Below are 22103 nucleotides of genomic sequence, written 5' to 3' on the forward strand. Positions count from 1 at the left end.
GAGTAGCTCCAAGAATAAACTCAATGGTGCAATCATAGTCCCTATGAGGAGGTAGAATTTGCGACTCCTCCTCTGAAAAAAACTTCCAAAAATCCTGAATAGGTACAGGTAATTCCCCTCTTTCTACAGCAGCAATGCGACCGTTACAACATTTATCATAACACTTAGGACTCCAAAATTTAATCTCATTAGTAGACCAGTCCCGTAAAGGATTGTGCAGTCTTAACCAAGGCAAACCTAAAACTACTGGAGAATGTAAATTATTTAATACCACTAAATCCAAATTCTCTTGGTGAATACCATTAATAGTCAGGGGAAATTCAAAAACCTTGTGAGTAACACATTTCAAAGGAGTGTTATCAACAGCAACCACAGAAATAGGAGATGACAAAGGTTTGGGTTCCAACTTAAGTTTTTCCAAAAATCCCTTATCAATCATATTCAGTGTAGAACCACAATCCACAAATACCTAAAATTCAATCAACTCCTCCTGCAATGAGGTACTCCCTGAAAGAAATACTCCATTAGAGTTTAAACAAGCAATACGGGCATAACTGACCTTTTTTTTTTCTTTGTTTAACAGAAGCTCACAGTTCTCAACAAAATGGTCAGATTTACCACAATAAAAACACAATCCCTTGGAAAACCTGCGGTCTTTTTCCTGAGAGCGGAGTGACATCGCTCCAAATTCCATCCGTTCTCCGTCGTCCGAGCAGACCCTCTGATGACTAGGAGCTGCCATAGCAGGAGTTTTCTCCTCATTAACCCTGGCACGCAGTCTCCTGTCCACACGTATAGCTAATTGCATGGCTTCTTGCAAGTTTCCAGGTGCAGGGAAAGCAATCACCAGATCCTTAACCCTTTCACTTAAACCAGCAAGAAACAAACATCTTAACGCCGAATCATTCCATCTCACTTCAGAAGACCACCTTCTGAAGTGTGTGCAATAATTTCCAACATCACCTGACCCCTGCTTTAAACGTCTCAGTTGTGTCTCAGCAGAAGAGACTCGATCAGGAGTCAGAGCAGGAATCGCTGAATCGCCTTCAACCCCTCCGGTCGGGGCCATTTTAAGACGCCAGAAACCTTCTTGGGGTCCATCCGAAGACCAGTCTCGGAGATAATATATCCCAGGAACGGAAGGGAAGTCTGCTCGAAGACACATTTCTCAAATTTTGCGTAGAGACTAGTGTTGAGCGAGTATGTTCTATTAACCCTTTCTCCGAGTATGCTCGGGCCGAGCTCCGAGTATTTATAGCTGCTCGGTGATAAGGTTAAATCGCTCTCGTGTGCATGATTTGCAACTGTTTGACAGCTTTATTACATGTGAGGAATGTCTATTTCTTACACATTCCTCACATGTAATAAAGCTGTCAAACAGTTGCAAATCATGCACATGGGAGCGATTTAACCTTATCACCGAGCAGCTATAAATACTTGGAGCTCGGGCTGAGCATACTCGGACAGAACATACTCGCTCAACCCTTGTAGAGATGATTCTGCCAGAGCCTTAGCAGAATCTGATAAACATTCCTCCGGTGTGTGGGCAGATCCGGAGAGAAGACCAAGATATCGTCCAGGTACACCACTACGCAAGAATACAAGAGATCACGGAAGATGTCGTTAACCAGCTCCTGGAAGACGGCCGGAGCGTTACAGAGACCAAAGGGCATCATGCAGTATTCATAGTGACCGTCCCGGGTGTTGAATGCCGTCTTCCACTCGTCTCCCTGGCGGATCCAGACCAAATTATACGCCCCACGAAGATCGAGCTTGGTGAAGATCCTCACGCCTTTAAGGCGGTCAAACAGCTCTGAGATGAGAGGCATGGGGTACTTATTCTTGATGGTAATCTGGTTAAGGCCCTTGTAGTCGATACATGGCCATAGTGAGCCGTCTTTCTTTTTAACGAAGAAGAATCCTGCTCCAGCTGGGGAAGAATGAATCCCCTAGCAAGATTCTCCTCAATGTACTCAGACATGGCCTGGGTCTCAGCCAGCAACAAGGGGTAGATACGCCCGCAGGGAGGAGAAGCACCGGGTACCAGGTCGATTGGGCAATCATACGGCCTTTGAGGTGGTAGCGTCTCAGCTTTCTTCTTGTCGAAGACGTCCGCATAGGACCAGTAGGGTGCCAGCAGACCAGGTAGATTAGCCGGAGAAGGCGGAGGTCGAGCCGGACGAACCGGAACCAGGCAGGTCTCATGGCAATCCTGCCCCCAACGGAGCACCTTACCAGATCGCCAATTCAGGACGGGTAAATGTCTCTGTAGACAGAGTAGACCTAGCAATAGGGAGTGAGAGAGTCTGGATAGCACATGAAAGGATATCCTCTCCGAGTGCAGCATTCCAACCTGAAGGGTTACTGGCTCTGTGACAAGCAAGATGGTCTCCGGAAGGAGTCTCCCATCCACAGAAGTGACTGCCAAAGGTACGGCCAGATGTTTGGTAGGAATCTGATACCGCTCCACAAGGGCCTGAGAAATGAGATTCCCAGCAGCTCCGGAATCCAGGTGGGCGGTCTCAAAGAAGTGGGTCTCACCACTGGAAATAGAAACAGATAGAGTCAGGGATGGAGAGGATTCACTCTTGCCTAGGATGACCTCTTCGAGCGGTCCTAGACACTGGAGTTTCCCGGCTTCACCGGACAGGAACGGATCAGATGCTCCTTACTGCCACAGTAGAAGCAGCTCTCCTCGGCTCGGCGCGTCTCTTGGCGAGACTTGACCATCTTGGTCTGGTCAATTTGCATGGGTTCGGACGAGCGTGCCCGGGGAATTGCTGATTGGGAGGCAGGTTTCTGGAATACAGGAGCGAGACGAGGAAATATTCTCTCCCGGGTAGTCTCCTTAACTCGTTCCAAGAAACAGATGTCAATCCGGATAGCTAGTGACACCAGGTCGTCCAGGGTGGAAGGGATGTCACGACCGGCTAGGTCATCCTTGATCCATCCGGAAAGACCCTCCCAGAAGGTTGACACCATTGCATCGTTGTTCCAGGCAAGCTCAGATGCGAGGGTACGGAACTGTATGGCATACTGGCCCACGGTGAGACTCCCTTGGCAGAGACGGAGAAGAGAGGAGGCAGTAGAAGTCTTTCGTCTGGGCTCATCGAAGACCTTCCGGAAGGCAGTGAGGAAAGCCGGAAGATCGGACACCAGGATATCCCCTCTCTCCCATAGAGGGTTTAGTCATGCCAATGCTTCCCCGGTGAGGTGAGACATGATGAACGCCACCTTGGCCTGGTCGGAGGGAAACTGATGTGCCAGGAGTTCAAAGTGCAGCGTGCACTGGTTTAGAAAACCCCGTCTTATGTCACCACCTGTTATGATCTTCTGCAAGAACTAAGGAAAGATAGGAAAACTGTCCCTACAATAGGACTAAGCTGATTCCCTACGATGCAGCGGGCAACCTGTTCCTTGTGAACAGACCCGCCTTCGTCCTCAGCTAGTCTGAATGCAGACCTATAGATATAAGGGAGGGGTCCCTAAAAGTACTAAAGACTGGGACAAAATTGGACACCTCCTAGCAGAAGTTGTAGCGGAGCAAAAAGACAAACAGACAAAAATACTTAGAGGTCCAAGGACCAAGCAAACTATAGAGATAGGTACAAAGCACCTGGCTAGATTAAAAGTCAAAGTAACACTGAAGTCCAGCAAAGCCAGAAGGGCGGAGCTGGAATAAATAGGCAGCAGGTCATGTGACCACAAAATAGAAAAAAAACTAACAGGAGGGTTCTAACAGTCTATTCTTCTTATCCCATGTCTGATTATCTTGATCTGGTCTTTCTGTAACAATTACTTCCCATAAATCATCATTAGATAACAACATCTCTACTTTGAATTTCCATAACTGATAATTTTCACTATTCAGTTTAGCTACTGTGAATTTCAGTTCTGTGTTACTCATCATCTTTATATAGTCTTACTTGTTTAGAGAGTTGTACTGAAGATATTCTCCTGTTTTTTTCGTCTTGCTGATAGTTCCTGTATGTCCTGCCTGAGTTGAATTCTCTGTAATTATATCCAGCTCCTGGGATCATGAATTCCTCTGTCACTCTGTATCTGGATTTATTTCCTTCTGTTTACAGAGCTTATCTGTGTGCTCCAATATCTGGGGTTATAAACCAGGATCCTCTTGTAGTGCAGTCCTGTAGTGTCTGGGCTTTAGTGTCTGGGTTCCGTCCTGGGCCCATAACCTGTCACAGAGTGCATCTTCTTACAGTCACCACTGTACTTACGAGAGCTTCAATCAGCAAGATATCTTGAGTAAACAGTATTTACTTCATACTGGATAAACATGAGATACAATTCAGTGTCACACAGTCCGTGTGCTGCTTACATAACACATTCAGGAAAAAGAAAGAAAAACAGGAAGTAAAAACAACCAACAATTGAGAGCTTTCCTCCCACATTTACAGCAAGCATATAACTTTACACACTATCGCCATCTGCTGTCTGGTTAGTATAAAGTCCTCCTTTCACTTATAATAAGTCCTGATCTATTGCATATGCCAACAGGTTTGTCCAATAGGAGAGGTGTATAGAGAAAAGAGGAGGGGTCCTAGGACTGTTTTAAACTGAAGGTAATTTTCTGATGATAGCTTCCTTTTAACTTAGTGTTTAACTCAATAAGAAGAATCTTCACTAATCTGTATGTAAACATTTGGGGAATTACTCAGCCAAATGTGCAATTTCCTATTGGAAATCAATAAATGTCATAGGCAAGTTTATAGCACAACATCTTTAAAGGCTGCTCCACTAAAAAAAATAACCATTGTGACCTGTCAACCGCACAAGATGGAAAATAATGCTGGAGGGTGTCAGTCTATCTGTGGACCAGAAGATAAGAATGTTCCAACCTCATTCTCATGGTAGAGGTGGTTGGGCATGTACTAATGTTTTCACGACTTCCATCTACAGGAGAAAGTGAATGTGAATACAAACGCTCCACTGCATTTACTACAGGGAAAGACAACAACCTGGAGATATTACGTCTCACCAGGTAATGTGGAGTTTTGAAGCACAAAGTCTGGATGAGCTGTTGTTGAGTACCATCAACAAATGAGATTGGTGCAGCAAGGTGGACAGGCTGGACCACTGGAGGCTTTACTGTCTGGATGGCAATTGGAGGAGAAGAATACTAGACCACAGAGAAGTCAGAAATTCAAAAAAATGAGATTGATGAGACAGTCTGGATAATGACACAACAGAGGAGACTTGTAATTGTAGCAGAGGCCAGTGATGTAGTAGATCTGGGTAGGTCAGAAGACTCTCTGTAGTGATGTAGCAGAGTTAAATGCATCAAGAGACTCACTGTAGCAAAGTAGCTGAGCTCCACAATGTAGCAGAGCTGAGTTGGTTACTGTTGATGTAGCAGAACCCAGCAATTTAGTAAAGTTAGTTGACTCACCGTTGGTGTAACAGAGCTCAGTGACAAAGCCAAGTTGGTATGTTAGGAAGCTCACTTTGGCAATGATCAGTAGAGGGGAACAGTACAATAATAATATAGGTAGTGGCATGCATTCCACCTACCTGAATACTCAGGCAGCATGCCTCCGCCTGAGCTAGCATATAAGGCCTGACCCCAGAGGTGTGTGCCAGGTTTCTTTGATAACCCTGTGGGCAGACAAACAAAAGAAGTTGGCTAGAGTAGTCGATGAACGGGGGAGCTGGTGGTGAAACTGGGACAGGTGAGTAACGGAAGGCTGCCAGCAAGAAGTCCTTATTGACTTAACTTCAATATCATATCCAATTAATAATGATTTATTTTGGTATTGCATTTCCACTGGCCATCCAGAAGAAAGCAAAAGGCCATCTTCAGTGATTCTTTATTCAGGCATGGAGCGACGATTTGGCATCAATAGAAATCTTCTTTAAACATTGCTCTAGGATAAAAGCTTTCATGGCTAAATAAAGAACCATTAAAGATATCCTGACATTCTTTTGATTTCTTTTGGACCTTCCATTGATTGGATTGGTAGGAACTAACCTTCCTAGGACAGATTATTGTACTGTTACATTATTTGGGCTTCTGTTTTGCTGCCATTCTTCTGTTCTCTATAACAACTACCATGGAAAATCGTTACAGCTCTCTACGATTTATGGAGTCCAAACATGGCAGATTTATTTTTTTGCCCCAAATCCGTAGTGAAGCTTCTACTATTCTACAGCAAAATATACTTACGTTACGTGTAAATGTTGCTGAAGATTTCATATGGGTTTTACGATACACATTGAGGGGGCTAAATCCATATTATATCCAATTAAATCCATAGAATAAAAATAGGCCAGAGGCTGAGGTCAATCTAGGAACCCATTATGGTGCAATATTTTGGCATCCAGAACTGATGGGTCTCATTTTTTGGATCCGTCACACACTCTTCACGATCCGTGGACCAATTCACTAGTGTTGAGCCACCCCCGTAGTGTTCGGGTTCAGTTCGGTTCGTCGAACACCGGGATGTTCGAGGAACTGTTCGTCGAACTGTTCGTCGAACACCTTAGAACACCATCGAACACCGTTAAAACACATAGAAACACATAGAAAACACCTTCAAAGGTGTCCAAAAGCTGACAAACTGCTCAGAAGACGCTCTCTTTAAAAAAGCCGGCCGGCAATTCAGCAGCGGCATACAGTGGTACCCGACAATTTAGACAAGAAGGAATAGAGCATCACACATAGATTAGATAGATAGAAACATGTCAGTCACATATATAAGAAGTACAGTGACAGTGTTGTTTACTGTACTTGTCATTTAGTGTAAAGGATTTATTTAAAAAAAATATTAGTGTTTTCATGCACCGTCTCTTTAAAAAAGCCGGCCGGCAATTCAGCAGCGGTACCCGACAATTTATAACAGAAAGAATAGAGCATCACACATAGATTAGATAGATAGAAACATGTCAGTCACATATATAAGAAGTACAGTGACAGTGTTGGTTACTGTACTTGTCATTTAGTGTTAAAATAAAGGATTTATTAAAAAAAAAATTGGCGTGAGGTTCCCCGTAATTTTAGTCTCTAGCGGAGGTTAAGCAGACAGCTGGGGCAGATGTTTGAAGCCTGGGAAGGGGGTAATACCCATGGAGCTTCCCAGGCTACTAATATCAGCCCCCAGCTGAATACCTAGCCTTTACTAGCTATTAAAATGGGGGACCCCCCCCAAAAAATGATGTGGGGTCCCCCCTATTTTAATAGCTAGCAAAGGCTAGTCAGACAGCTGGGGGCTGATATTAATAGCCCAGGAAGGGTGCCATGAATATTGGCCCCCTCCCAGGCTAGAAACACCAGCCGTCAGCAGTCCCAGAAATGGCGCATCCATAGGATGCGCCAATTCTGGCACTTAGCCTCGCTCTTCCCACTGCCCTGTAGCGGTGGCAGTGGGGTAATAGGGCTGGGGTTGATGTCAGCTTATAATGCCAGCTGACATCAAGCCCAGGTTAGTAATGGAGAGGCGTCTATAAGACACCCCCATTACTAACCCCATAGTCAAAGTAAAAAAAAAACACAACACCCAGAATAAAGTCCTTTAATTGAAATAAACACACAATTCTTTATTGTTCTAAATTAAACCATACTTACCATCACGCCCATTCCAGCTGAAGCCAACGATCTCCTGCAATAAAAGAAAAATAATAAAACAACATCATCCTTACCTTTCGATGGTTCCCAGGACGGCTCCAGCTCTGCTACATTGAGATGACAGGCTGGACCGCAGCAGAAAGCTACCATCCAGCTTGCCATGCCGCAGACACTGAGAAGCGCAGGCATGCTTGCGCTCCTCAGTGTCTGGCTGTGACGGCATCCCGATGAGCCGAGATCATGTCCAATGAACTCAGCTCACCTCATGTACGTCACTGACAGCGTGGGAAAATTCTCCTGCACTCAGCGCTTCAGCGTGAGAATTCTCCCACGCTGTCAGTGACGTGCATGAGGTGAGCTCATGTCCAATGAACTCAGCTCACCTCATGTACGTCACTGACAGCGTGGGAGAATTCTCACGCTGAAGCGCTGAGTGCAGGAGAATTTTCCCACGCTGTCAGTGACGTGCATGAGGTGAACCGAGTTCATTGGACATGAACTCGGCTCATCTGGATGCCGTCACAGCGAGACACTGAGGAGCGCAAGCATGCCTGCGCTTCTCAGTGTCTGCGGGATGACAGGCTGGATGGCAGCTTTCTGCTGCGGTCCAGCCTATCATCTCGATGTAGCAGAGCTGAAGCTGTCGTGGGAACCATGGAAAGGTAAGGATTAGAGATGAGCGTTGTTCGACTCGAACTGTTCGTGCACCAAAATCATAACTGGATTTTTTCTCAGTAATGATGAAAATTAATGTTAATACGCAGTTTGAGTGTACAGCGGGGTGGGGGGAGGGGCAGGGGATGGATCTCTGCAGGAATAATGAAGATCTCCATTTTTTTTTCTCTTTCCCGCATTTACAGTGGGGAGGTGCAATCTGTCAGCCTATCAGCAGCGTACACACGGAGCGAAGTGCTTTTTTTCACACAAGCAAGGGCATGTGTCATTGGCAGTGTATGTCACATGTCCTTGCCCTATAAGACCAAGCCATTTTCCCCATCGCCACCATTTTCTCACTGCTGCAGCTGCGTGTTAGACGGCACCGCTGTTGCTGTGTGCGCTATACCTTGTTAATTTCAAGCCAATTTTCGCACAAATCTACAGATAGCTTGGGAGTAGGGAATAGTTGTGATTGCAGTCCTTTTAAGGACTAGGTTACAGCATTTCCTACGACTTTTATCAGGCAGGTCTGTGCTCTTAAATAGGTAGATTGTGGGAGTAAAGACTAATTGTAATTGCAGTCGTTTTCAGGACTAGGTTACATCAGTTCCTATCAGTTTTTGCCAGGCAGGTCTGTGCCAGTGCTGTGCAAGTTTTTTTCACAGCATTTGGCTGAATCTAGCAAAGCTAATCCTTTTTGGCCTATTGCAGAGTGTGTTAGTCAGTGGAGTAGCCTATCTGTGTTGCAAGATATACCACCTGTGTATAGAATACCAATTTTTTTACTGCACCTAGTGAAGTAAAATCTTTTGGGCATAGCATCATTCTATTAGTCCATCTATACTGACCTCCATCAGGTTGCAAATTGAATATAATTTTTTTCTGCATCTAGCTCTGAAAAAATATTTGGGCTTCTAGCTGTGTGTGGGACTTGTTCTATTAGTCCATCTATACTGACCTCCATCAGGTTGCAAACTGAATATAATTTTTTTCTGCATCTAGCTCTGAAAAAATATTTGGCCTTCTAGCAGTGTGTGGGACTTTCTCTATTAGTCCATCTATACTGACCTCCATCAGGTTGCAAATTAAAAATAATTTTAATCTGCATCTACCTCTGAAAAAATATTTGGGCTTCTAGCTGTGTGTGGGACTTTCTCTATTAGTCCATCTATACTGACCTCCATCAGGTTGCAAACTGAATATAATTTTTTTCTGCATCTAGGTCTGAAAAAATATTTGGCCTTCTAGCAGTGTGTGCGACTTTCTCTATTAGTCCATCTATACTGACCTCCATCAGGTTGCAAATTAAAAATAATTTTTATCGGCATCTAGCTCTGAAAAAATATTTGGCCTTCTAGCAGTGTGTGGGACTTTCTCTATTAGTCCATCTATACTGACCTCCATCAGGTTGCAAATTAAAAATAATTTTTTGTCTGCATCTAGCTCTGAAAAATATTTGGCCTTCTAGCAGTGAGTGGGACTTTCTCTATTAATCCATCTATACTGACCTCCATCAGGTTGCAAATTAAAAATAATTTTTTGTCTGCATCTAGCTCTGAAAAAATATTTGGCCTTCTAGCAGTGTGTGGGACTTTCTCTATTAGTCCATCTATACTGACCTCCATCAGGTTGCAAATTCAAAATAATTTTTTGTCTGCATCTAGCTCTGAAAAAATATTTGGCCTTCTAGCAGTGTGTGGGACTTTCTCTATTAGTCCATCTATATTGACCTCCATCAGGCTGCAAATTAAAAATAATTTTTATCTGCATCTACCTCTGAAAAAATATTTGGCCTTCTAGCTGTGTGTGGGACTTGTTCTATTAGTCCATCTATACTGACCTCCATCAGGTTGCAAACTGAATATAATTTTTTTCTGCATCTAGCTCTGAAAAAATATTTGGCCTTCTAGCAGTGTGTGGGACTTTCTCTAATAGTCCATCTATACTGACCTCCATCAGGTTGCAAATTAAAAATAATTTATATCTGCATCTAGCTCTGAAAAAATATTTGGGCTTCTAGCTGTGTGTGGGACTTTCTCTATTAGTCCATCTATACTGACCTCCATCAGGTTGCAAACTGAATATAATTTTTTTCTGCATCTAGGTCTGAAAAAATATTTGGCCTTCTAGCAGTGTGTGCGACTTTCTCTATTAGTCCATCTATACTGACCTCCATCAGGTTGCAAATTAAAAATAATTTTTATCGGCATCTAGCTCTGAAAAAATATTTGGCCTTCTAGCAGTGTGTGGGACTTTCTCTATTAGTCCATCTATACTGACCTCCATCAGGTTGCAAATTAAAAATAATTTTTGTCTGCATCTAGCTCTGAAAAATATTTGGCCTTCTAGCAGTGAGTGGGACTTTCTCTATTAATCCATCTATACTGACCTCCATCAGGTTGCAAATTAAAAATAATTTTTTGTCTGCATCTAGCTCTGAAAAAATATTTGGCCTTCTAGCAGTGTGTGGGACTTTCTCTATTAGTCCATCTATACTGACCTCCATCAGGTTGCAAATTCAAAATAATTTTTTGTCTGCATCTAGCTCTGAAAAAATATTTGGCCTTCTAGCAGTGTGTGGGACTTTCTCTATTAGTCCATCTATATTGACCTCCATCAGGCTGCAAATTAAAAATAATTTTTATCTGCATCTACCTCTGAAAAATTATTAGGCCTTGTAGCTGTGTGTGGGACTTGTTCTATTAGTCCATCTATACTGACCTCCATCAGGTTGCAAACTGAATATAATTTTTTTCTGCATCTAGCTCTGAAAAAATATTTGGCCTTCTAGCAGTGTGTGGGACTTTCTCTATTAGTCCATCTATACTGACCTCCATCAGGTTGCAAATTAAAAATAATTTATATCTGCATCTAGCTCTGAAAAAATATTTGACCTTCTAGCACTGTGTGGGACTTTCTCTATTAGTCCATCTATACTGACCTCCATCAGGTTGCAAATTAAAAATAATTTTTTGTCTGCATCTAGCTCTGAAAAAATATTTGGCCTTCTAGCAGTGTGTGGGACTTTCTCTATTAGTCCATCTATACTGACCTCCATCAGGTTGCAAACTGAATATATTGTTTTTCTGCATCTACCTCTGAAAAAATATTTGGGCTTCTAGCTGTGTGTAGGACTTGTTCTATTAGTCCATCTATACTGACCTCCATCAGGTTGCAAACTGAATATAATTTTTTTCTGCATCTAGCTCTGAAAAAATATTTGGCCTTCTAGCAGTATGTGGGACTTTCTCTATTAGTCCATCTATACTGACCTCCATCAGGTTGCAAATTAAAAATAATTTATATCTGCATCTAGCTCTGAAAAAATATTTGGCCTTCTAGCAGTGTGTGGGACTTTCTCTATTAGTCCATCTATACTGACCTCCATCAGGTTGCAAACTGAATATATTTTTTTTCTGCATCTACCTCTGAAAAAATATTTGGGCTTCTAGCTGTGTTTAGGACTTGTTCTATTAGTCCATCTATACTGACCTCCATCAGGTTGCAAACTGAATGCAATTTTTTTCTGCATCTACCTCTGAAAAAATATTTGGGCTTCTAGCTGTGTGTGGGACTTGTTCTATTAGTCCATCTATACTGACCTCCATCAGGTTGCAAATTGAATATAATTTTTTTCTGCATCTAACCCAGCCAATAGTTTTGGCCTAATACCACAGTTTGGCCACTCGGCTCTGCTCGGTTCCCATCCATTGTTTTTTTGTGCAAACAACTCCAGAGTTGTGAATTAGTTAACCACCAAAATGAGTGGAAAAAGGCCTGCTGCTGGTGGAAAGGGGAATAGGCGTGTTGGGAAGGGGAAAAAAGGTTGTGTCCGTGGGGTAGGTGTTAAAGCAACAGTAACATCTGCAGAAGAAAGACCATCTTCCAGCCAAACTAAAATGTCTACTTCTTTTAGCGGACAATGTGATAAGATCCCTTTCTTACGGCCACGCCATTCGCTACAAATTCCAGATGAGGCACAAAAACAGCAGGTGCTTCAACGGATATCAAGTGTTCCTTTAAGTGGGCTCTCCTCCACATCAACTTCAACATCACAAATACTCCAGTCCTCAAAGGTGTCACCCCAATCGCACTTGCTTCCTCACAGCTCCCAAATCTCCAGCTGCCCGTCTGAGTATGAGGTAGAACAGATGGTTGAGTCTGCAGAGCTGTTTACTCATACTATAGCCTGGGAATCAGAGGTCGACTCCAGCGCTTCTGTGAATCCAGACGAGGAAATGATCTGCACTGATGCCCAGAATCTTTATGAGTCGGATCCAGGACCAGACGCAGAAGGTTCTGACCATAATGTAGACCCTCATTCCCAAACTGTAACTCCTGTTGGTGGAGACAATGAGGAAGACGATGATGAGACTCAAATACCTGATTGGAGCGACAACTTTAGTTTTTTATCAGGGCAGGAACAGGTTGGCTCTGAGGACGACGGGTGTGATAACGCACAGGGTGATGATGATGAGGTTGGAGATCCCACTTACTGTCAACCCACAGTCAGCCAAGAGATGAGGTCAGCAGAGGAGGTGGAGGAAGATGCTAGTGACGACGAGGTCAGGTTGCGCCTTCCTGGACAGAGACGTAGTACTGGAAGCACGTCAACAACTGCATCCTCAAACACAACTCTGCCTCTCACCACAAGTCGTGGTGGCTCTTCAGGTCGCATAGGTGCTAAGCCTTGCATAGCCTGGGCATTTTTTCAGATCGATAAAGATGACCCAACTCGTGTTATCTGTAACATTTGTCAGCAAAAGCTAAGTAGAGGCCAAAAAATACATATTTTGAGTACTTCATGCATGAACCGGCACATGGACATGAAGTATAAGTTGGGAAGCTCAGTGTGCTACAATGCGGCCTAGCCGGCCGGGCCAACCACCGTCTGCCATATCTTGTGCATCCGCGGCCTCTTCATCCTCTGTGACTTGGGGGACAGCAGTCACACCTGTTTTGGGGCGCAGACCTGCCACCTCTTTACCCGCAACAGCCAGCGTGATTGGCAGGTCATCATTTTCTTTGGAGGTGGTAACACCAGCTGGTGTTGAGCGCTTTCCGACATCGATAGCACCACCTTTGGATCAAGGCAACCTAACATGTCCGCCTGCATCTTCCTCACAGACCGGCAGTTTGCCGGGGACACCCTTATCAACCCCGTCTAAGCACAATAGCCAGCCCTCGGTCCCTCAGATGTGGACAAGTAAAAGACCATTTCCTCCTAGCCATGAGAAAGCTAAGAGGTTGAATTTCACCATCTGCAAGCTCTTGGCTACAGAAATGCTGCCTTTCCGCCTGGTGGACACAGAGGATTTTCGAGACTTTATGTCTGTCGCAGTGCCCCAGTACCAGATGCCCAGTCGGCACTACTTCTCAAAGAAAGGTGTGCCTGCGCTCCACCAGCATGTCGCACACAACATCACCGCTTCTTTGAGAAACTCTGTGTGTGACAGGGTTCATTTCACCACAGACACTTGGATGAGTAGGCATGGACAGGGGCGTTACATGTCGCTGACTGGGCACTGGGTAACTATGGTGACAGCAGGACAAGGGGCTGCTGTCCAAGTCTTGCCGTCCCCACGAGTTGTGCGTCAATCTTCTTTATGTCAAAGTTCCTCCACTGCTTCTGCCTCCTCAACCTCCTCTCGGTCTTCCACCTGCACCCAAAGCCTGTCTGGTCATGCCACAAGCTTTCTAACTGCGCAGAAGGGATCCAGCACACCTCCTTACTATGCTGGCAGTAGGGCTCAACGTCATCAGGCGGTTTTTACTTTGAAATGTCTGGGAAATGTGAGTCACACAGCTGAGGAGTTGTGGTCAGCTCTGGAGAACCAATTTCATGAATGGTTGTCTCCACTGGACCTGAAACCAGGGAAGGCCGTGTGCGACAATGCTGCAAACCTGGGTGCGGCCCTTCGCCGGGGCAATGTCACACACGTGCCTTGTATGGCTCACGTGTTGAACCTGGTTGTCCAGCAATTTTTAGCCCACTATCCCAGACTAGATGGCCTTTTGCAGAGGGCACGGTCGCTGTGTGCTCACTTCCGCCGTTTGCATCCCTCAGCTTAGCGACTTACATCTCTACAGAAGTCGTTGGGCCTGCCACTTCACCGGCTAAAATGCGATGTGCCTACCCGGTGGAATTTAACTCTGCACATGTTGCAGCGACTGTGGCAGCACCGACAAGCCCTGGTGCAATACGTTCTGACGTATAGCCTGGGCCAACGAGATCCAGAGGTGGGGCAAATCACGCTGGAGGAGTGGTCTCAGATCAGGGACCTATGCACCCTTCTGCACAGTTTTGAAATGGCGACGAAGATGTTTAGTGCTGACGATGCCATTATCAGCATGACTATTCCGGTGATTTACATGCTGGAGCACTTGTTAAACAGAATTCGGAGTCAGGTGGTGGCACAAGAGGAGGTGGAGGAAGTAGAGGAGGAGGAGTTGTATGCGGAAGGGCTAACATCTGCAAGGTCCAGACGGTCGGCAGCACCAAGGCGGCAGGCATGTGAGGGTGGGGGAGATGGTTTTACCAGGGCGCATGGTAGCAGCCAAACTAGTGAGGAAGGAGCAGGAGCCCAGGAAGGAGTGGAGGACGAACTGATGGAAGACTCATCAGATGAGGGAGACCTTGATCACATTTCTGTTGTGCGAGGTTGGGGGGAGAGGACAGAGGAAGGAAGCATGATTGTTACCTCGCCACCAACACAACAGGGACTTGGTGCTCCTGGATGCGCAACACACATGAGTGCCTTCTTGCTGCACTACCTGCAACTTGACCCTCGAATTGTGAGAATTAGAAATAATCCTGACTACTGGGTTGCCACACTGTTAGATCCCCGGTACAAAAGTAAATTTGCAGAAATTATTCCTGCCATAGAAAGGGATGCACGCATGCAGGAGTATCAGCAGAGACTGTTGCAGAATCTTACATGTACTTTTCCACAAAACACCAGTGGTGCACGTAGTGAATCTCACAGTTCCAACTTGCCAACCGTGGGACCGTCAAGTGTTCAGCACTCAAACCGTAACAGAACCACAGTATCTGCTGGTAACATCAATTTTGCGGAATCATTTCACCACTTTTTTAGCCCATCCTTTGCAAGGCCACAGGAGACAAGAAGTCTGACACATAGTCAACGCCTAGAGACGATGGTACAGGAGTATCTCCAAGTAAACATTGAAGCCATGACTGTGTCACTGGACCCTTGCTCTTTTTGGGCTTCCAATCTGGATAAATGGCCGGAGCTAGCCACTTACGCCTTGGAGATCTTGTCATGCCCCGCAGCCAGCGTTCTGTCTGAACGTGTGTTCAGCGCTGCTGGTGGTGTGCTGACAGATAAGCGCACGCGGCTCTCCACTGATAATGTAGACAGACTCACGTTCATAAAGATGAACAAATCATGGATCCGAAACGACTTTTCTACCCCTGTGTCATCCTGGGGAGAGTAAAAGCTTGATGATTGGTTAAAATCACCCTACCAACCGTTTTAAGCTTTCAAATTACTAATCATGTTTATCTGTATCTTGGCTGGAAAATAATTTGGGCTTTGTAGCAGTGTGCAGCACTGATCCTATTAGGCCATCTATACTAAGCTCCACCAGATTTAAAATTAATAATAATTTTTAGCTGCATCTAGCCCGGAAAATAATTTTGGGGCTCCGAGATGCGCAAGACACATAAGTGCCTTCTTGCTGCACTACCTGCAACATGACCCTCATATTGTCAGAATTCGAAGTAATCATGACTACTGGGTTGCCACACTCTTAGATCCGCCAAACTTTTCGATCAACCTTTTCATTTTAATAAAGACCAAAAAAATGGTCATTTTTGAAATTATAAGCATTAGCAGGTTATTAGAAACTGAAATCAAACAGTTTTCAACTCAAAACTTTATTCTAGGTGATGTTACATTTTCACATAGGACCCCTTGTTCGAAAGGAGCTTCTGAACTCTCTCGTCCATTGAATTTGTCAGGTTTTGGATGGTTTCTGCTTCAATTGTTTTGCATGAGGACAGAATACCCTCCCAGAGGTGTTGCTTAGATGTGAACTGCCTCCCGCCATCATAGACACTCCTTTTGATGATGCTCCAGAGGTTCTGAATGGGGTAGAGGTCAGGGGAGCATGGGGGTCACACCATAAGTTTGTCCCCTTTTATGCCCATATCAGCCAGAGATGCAGATGTTTTATGTGCAGCATGAGATGGTGCATTATCATGCAAAAAAATGATCTTGCTGTGAAATACACGGTTGTTCTTCTTGAACCATGGCAGGAAGTGCTGTTTGAGAAAATCCACATACATTATGGAGTTCATCTTTAGCGCCTTCAGGGATCCTAAAGGGGCCGACAATCTCTCTCCCCATGATTCCAGCCCAAAACATTACTCCACCTCCTCCTTGTTGGCGCTGTAGCCGTGTTTGCGTGGGGTGTCCATCAACCAGCCATCCTCCACTCCATCCATCTGGACCATCGAGCGCTGCACGGCACTCATCCGTGAACAAAACAGTTTTGAAATCAGTCTTCATGTAATGTTTGGCCCCCTGGAGCTGTTTCTGCTTGTGTGAAGTGGATAGAGGAGGTCGACAGGATGGCGTATGCACAGCTGCAAACCTCTGAAGGACCCTGCATCTTGTTGTTCGGGGGACGTTGGAGGCACCAGCAGCTTCAAAAACTTGTCTGCTGCTATGACAAGGCTTTTTTGCCGCTGCTCTTTTAACCTGACGTAATTGCCTGTAGGAAAGAGTCCTCAATTTGCCCTTATCAGCACGCACACGTGTGTACTGTGAATCAGCTACATACTTCTTGATTGCCAAGACACTTCATCCTGATCATCGCACAATGTTGATTGTAGTCATGCCTTGACCTAAACACTCCACAATTTGTTGCTTCTCAGCAGCCGACACATCCTTTTTCTTTCCCATTTTGGCAGAAAATGTAGGCTGCTTAATAACGTGAGACAGCCTTCTTAAGTAGTCTTGCCTTTCATTGGACACACCTGCCAAACTAATTAGCACTGGTGTCTGCAATTGCTTACAGTGATATAAAGAGCCCTGACACACATCACCATCAATGAGTTTAACTGACAAACAAACAAATTCTTCCCTTATCACTCCTAAACACTTTTTGCATAATAATTTGGAACACAGTGTACATGTGCTTTTCCACAAAACACCAGTGGTTCACGTAGTGAATCTTACAGTTCTAACTTGCCAACCGTGGTCTGTATGGAGTTGTTCAATAAAGGGCCCAAAATTAAGATAACATAGATGGGAGAGGTCTCTATGAATAGGAATTCCTAAGTATTTGATACCCTGTGAGGGCCAGGCAAAGGGAAAGTTGGACTGGATGGAATCCTATATGGATTTGGGGAGGGAGACATCGAGGGCCTCAGACTTCGCTGCATTGATTTTAAAATTTGACCATGTAACAAAGTGATCTATTTCAGCCATAACAGCATGGATGGATATATGTGATTGAGTGATATATACTAGGACATCATCAGCAAATAGAAAGCACTTGTACTCGGTGCCTCCCACCTCAATCCACCTAATATTGGGGTTATGGCGAATTGATGAGAGCAGGTGCTCCGTCACTAGGATGTATAAGAGAGGGGACAGAGGACATCCCTGCCTTGTCCCATTGGTGATTGTGAAAGGTGATGAAAATGTTCTGATGCACCCCCTGGGCCTTGGGACACCCGGAGCCGGACCCTTTTTGGTGGATGCTGGTGGTTGTAGTCTTCGTGGCGGCGACCCGGTTCCGTGGCTCAGGGTGGTCAAACCAGTGGCGGAACTATTTATGTGGTTTTGATGTTTAAATGTCCGACTACGCCACCCGTGGATTGCGGGCAGACCGCTGAGGCTGGTGTTGTGGGTGCAGCAGAGCGTAGCATAACTCCCCACGGGAGGAGTATAGCCTCAGTGCAGTGTATGCGGAGGATGGGGGTGATGGTGCAGGGCAGCAGCAGTAACGACACGGAGTCAGTGATGCAGTCCAGGGCCTTTACTCACAGTTCTTATTATCCAGACCACGTCTGCAGGTAACGGCTGCCCACGTCGTACTGTGCTCACCAGGTGAGGGGCTCAGACAACTCCCAGATAACTTGGAGCGCTTCACAGGACCCCCTTTGTGTGTCCTTTGTCTGGCCTTTCTTACCAACCCTTCTGTCCGGCTGCCTCGGGCCTCCTCTTGGTAAACTTGGCGCCAGTTTCCCTGACCCTATGTGGTGCCTTCCTAGCGGGTGTAGCGAGGGGCTGCGCCACATAAAATGTCACAGCCTCCGGTTTCTAGCTGAGGGTCGTTTCCTGCCTCCACTAGTTTCGGGGACCGGTCTCCCCCTTTGGCCTGACCCCTCCACGCAGGTGGATTCAGGCGTGCGGTGGCGACTCGCCCGTCCGCACCCCTGGGATCCCTTCATTCCTCGTTCCTGGAGCCTTCTCCGCTCCTCTTCCTTCCTTCTCCCTCTTCCAGGCCTGGGCCTCTGTTACTAGGCCCACCTCCGGAGCAGAGCTCATGCAGAGCCCCTGCTCCCTGCCACTTCTGCTCAGACTTCTCTGCACTGAACTAAGATGGTGCCCACCTTTTATACTCCCTTCTCAATGCACCCAGGAACTGCTTCCTCCCTGCTCCTGCACTACAGGGTTCCCCTTCCTCAGTGTTCCCTCCCCCCACTCCAGCCAGGGACAGGGACTGTCGTGCCCATCTCAGAGGCATATTGGTCGCCCTGCCCCACGGCAATGTGGTGTAATGCATGCAGGTGTTGTGTCCTGATCCACACTCCATCCTTACCTGAGAGTGAGATATCACACCTCTGGGTGAGGTGCAATACCTCTGTAGCAACCGAGCCCTCAGGGTGCTACAGTTCCATTTATCTTCAGCCTAGGTGACGTATTGTGATACAGGGCCGTGATTTTGGCTATAAAAGGGTCCCCTAGACCCCTACCCCAAGCTTTTTAAGAGAATCATATATGGCGTGCCAGGAGACTCTATGGAATGCTTTCTCAGCATCCAATGAGAGTATCTAATTACAAATTTTTAACTGCATCTAGCCCAGGAAATACTTTGTACCTAGTAGCAGTGTCTGCTAGTCAGCGGATTATTATTTTAAATTATTTCAGGAAATTCATGAAATAATTAAAAAAAAATTGACGTGGGGCTTCGCACTATATTTCTGTCCAGCCAGGTACAGCAGGCAGGAACGGGCTGCGCCCAACCACCAGCTGCCTATTTGTACCTGGCCGGACACAACAATATAGGGAAGGCCTTTTTTTCTTAATTATTTCATGAATTTCATTAAATAATTAAAAAAAAAAAATACGTGGGGCTTCGCCCTATTTTTGTGTCCAGCCAGGTACAACTAGGCAGCTGGGGGCTGGAATCCGCAGCGCAGGGAGGCCCAAGCTTTCTGGGCCCCCCCCCCCCGCTGCAAATTGCAGTCCGCAGCCGCCCCGGAAAATGGCGCGTTCATAGAAGCGCCATCTTCTGGCGCTGTACCCAACTCATCCAGGGCCCTGGTGCGGTGGCTCACTGGGTAATAAAGGGGTTAGGGCCAGCTTGGCATTATCAGCTGGCCCTAAGCCCGAAATTCATGGGGTCACGCCAATATTAGACATTACCACCATGAATTTCTAGTAAAGTATTTAAAAAAAACACAACACCCAGAATAAAGTCCTTTAATTGAAATAAACACACAATTCTTTATTGTTCTAAATTAAACCATACTTACCGTCACGCCCATTTCAGCTGAAGCCAACGATCTCCTGCAATAAAAGAAAATTAATAAAGCAACATCATCCTTACCTTTCCATGGTTCCCAAGACAGCTCCAGCTCTGCTACATCGAGATGACAGGCTGGACCACAGCAGAACGCTACCATCCAGCCTGTCATCCCGCGGACACTGAGAAGCGCAGGCATGCTTGCGCTCCTCAGTGTCTCGCTGTGACGGCATCCAGATGAGCCGAGTTCATGTCCAATGAACTCAGCTCACCTCATGTACGTCACTGACAGCGTGGGAGAATTCTCACGCTGAAGCGCTGAGTGCAGGAGAATTTTCCCACGCTGTCAGTGACGTGCATGAGGTGAGCCGAGTTCATTGGATATGAACTCGGCTCATCAGGATGCCATCACAGGCAGACACTGAGGAGCGCAAGCATGCCTGCGCTTCTCAGTGTCTGCCGCATGGCAAGCTGGATGGCAACGTTCTGCTGCGATCCAGCCTGTTATGTGAATGTAGCAGAGCTGAAGCCATCGTGGGAACCATGGAAAGGTAATGATGATGTTGCTTCATTATTTTACTTTTATTGCAAAAGACATTGGCTTCAGCTGGAATGGGCGTGATGGTAAGTATGGTTTAATTTAGAACAAAAAAGAATTTTATTCTGGGTGTTTGTGGGTTTTTTTAACTTTGACTATGGGGTTAGTAATGGGGGTGTCTTATAGACGCCTTTCCATTACTAACCTGGGCTTGATGTCAGCTGGTATTATAAGCTGACATCAACCCCAGCCCTATTACCCCACTGCCACCGCTACAGGGCAGTGGGAAGAGCGAGGCTAAGTGCCAGAATTAGTGCATCCTATGGATGCGTCATTTCTGGGGCGGCTGATGGCTGGTGTTTCTAGCCTGGGAGGGGGCCAATATTCATGGCACCCTTCCTGGGCTATTAATATCAGCCCCCAGCTGTCTGCCTAGCCTTTGCTAGCTATTAAAACAACTATTCAACACCTTCAATTCTCTCCTCCGTCCCCCAGTGCCTCCTCCCTCTCCTCTTATTTCAGCCGAAGACTTTGCCTCATTCTTCAAGCAGAAGATTGACACCATCAGACAAAGCTTTTGCCTAAAGCCCCCACAGCCCCTCCCCACACCTACTCAACCCTCCTCCTCCAAAACTACATTCTCCACCATTTCTGAAGATCAACTTTCCTCCTTACTCTGCAAATCACACCTCACCACCTGTAAAGTTGACCCAATCCCGTCCCACCTCATCCCAAACCTTACCACTATCTTCATCCCAGCCCTAGCCCACCTCTTCAACTTGTCACTAACAACTGGTGTCTTCCCCTCATGTTTCAAACATGCCTCAATCACACCCATCCTCAAAAAGCCCTCCCTTGACCCATCCTCTGTGTCTAGCTATCGCCCCATATCACTTCTCCCCTATGCCTCAAAACTACTGGAACAACATGTCCATTCTGAACTGTCCTCCCACCTCTCCTCCTGCTCCCTCTTTGACCGCCTACAATCTGGTTTCCGACCGCACCATTCTACTGAAACTGCACTGACTAAAGTCACAAACGACCTACTAACCGCCAAATCTAAGCGACACTACTCTGTCCTCCTCCTCCTAGACCTGTCATCTGCCTTTGACACAGTGGACCATTCCCTCTTACTACAGACTCTCTCATCTCTCGGCATCACAGACTTGGCCCTATCCTGGATCTCCTCATACCTAACAGACCGGACATTCAGTGTCTCCCACTCACACACCACCTCTTCATCTCGCCCCCTATCTGTCGGTGTCCCCCAAGGTTCAGTTCTAGGACCCCTGCTCTTCTCCATCTACACCTTAGGCCTGGGACAGCTCATAGAGTCTCATGGCTTTCATTATCACCTCTATGCTGATGACACACAGATCTACCTCTCTGGACCCGATATCACCTCTGTATTAACCAAAATCCCACAATGTCTGTCTGCTATTTCATCCTTCTTCTCTGCTAGATTTCTAAAACTTAACATGGACAAAACAGAATTCATCATCTTTCCGCCATCTCATTCAACCCTCCCAACTGACCTATCCATCATAGTCAATGGCTGAACACTCTCCCCAGTCCCTCAAGCTCGCTGCCTCGGGGTAACCC

Source organism: Phyllobates terribilis, unplaced genomic scaffold (assembly GCF_046119375.1).
Source record: "Phyllobates terribilis strain yellow unplaced genomic scaffold, ASM4611937v1 Scaffold_10__3_contigs__length_209671492, whole genome shotgun sequence".
NCBI classification, from domain to species: domain Eukaryota; kingdom Metazoa; phylum Chordata; class Amphibia; order Anura; family Dendrobatidae; genus Phyllobates; species Phyllobates terribilis.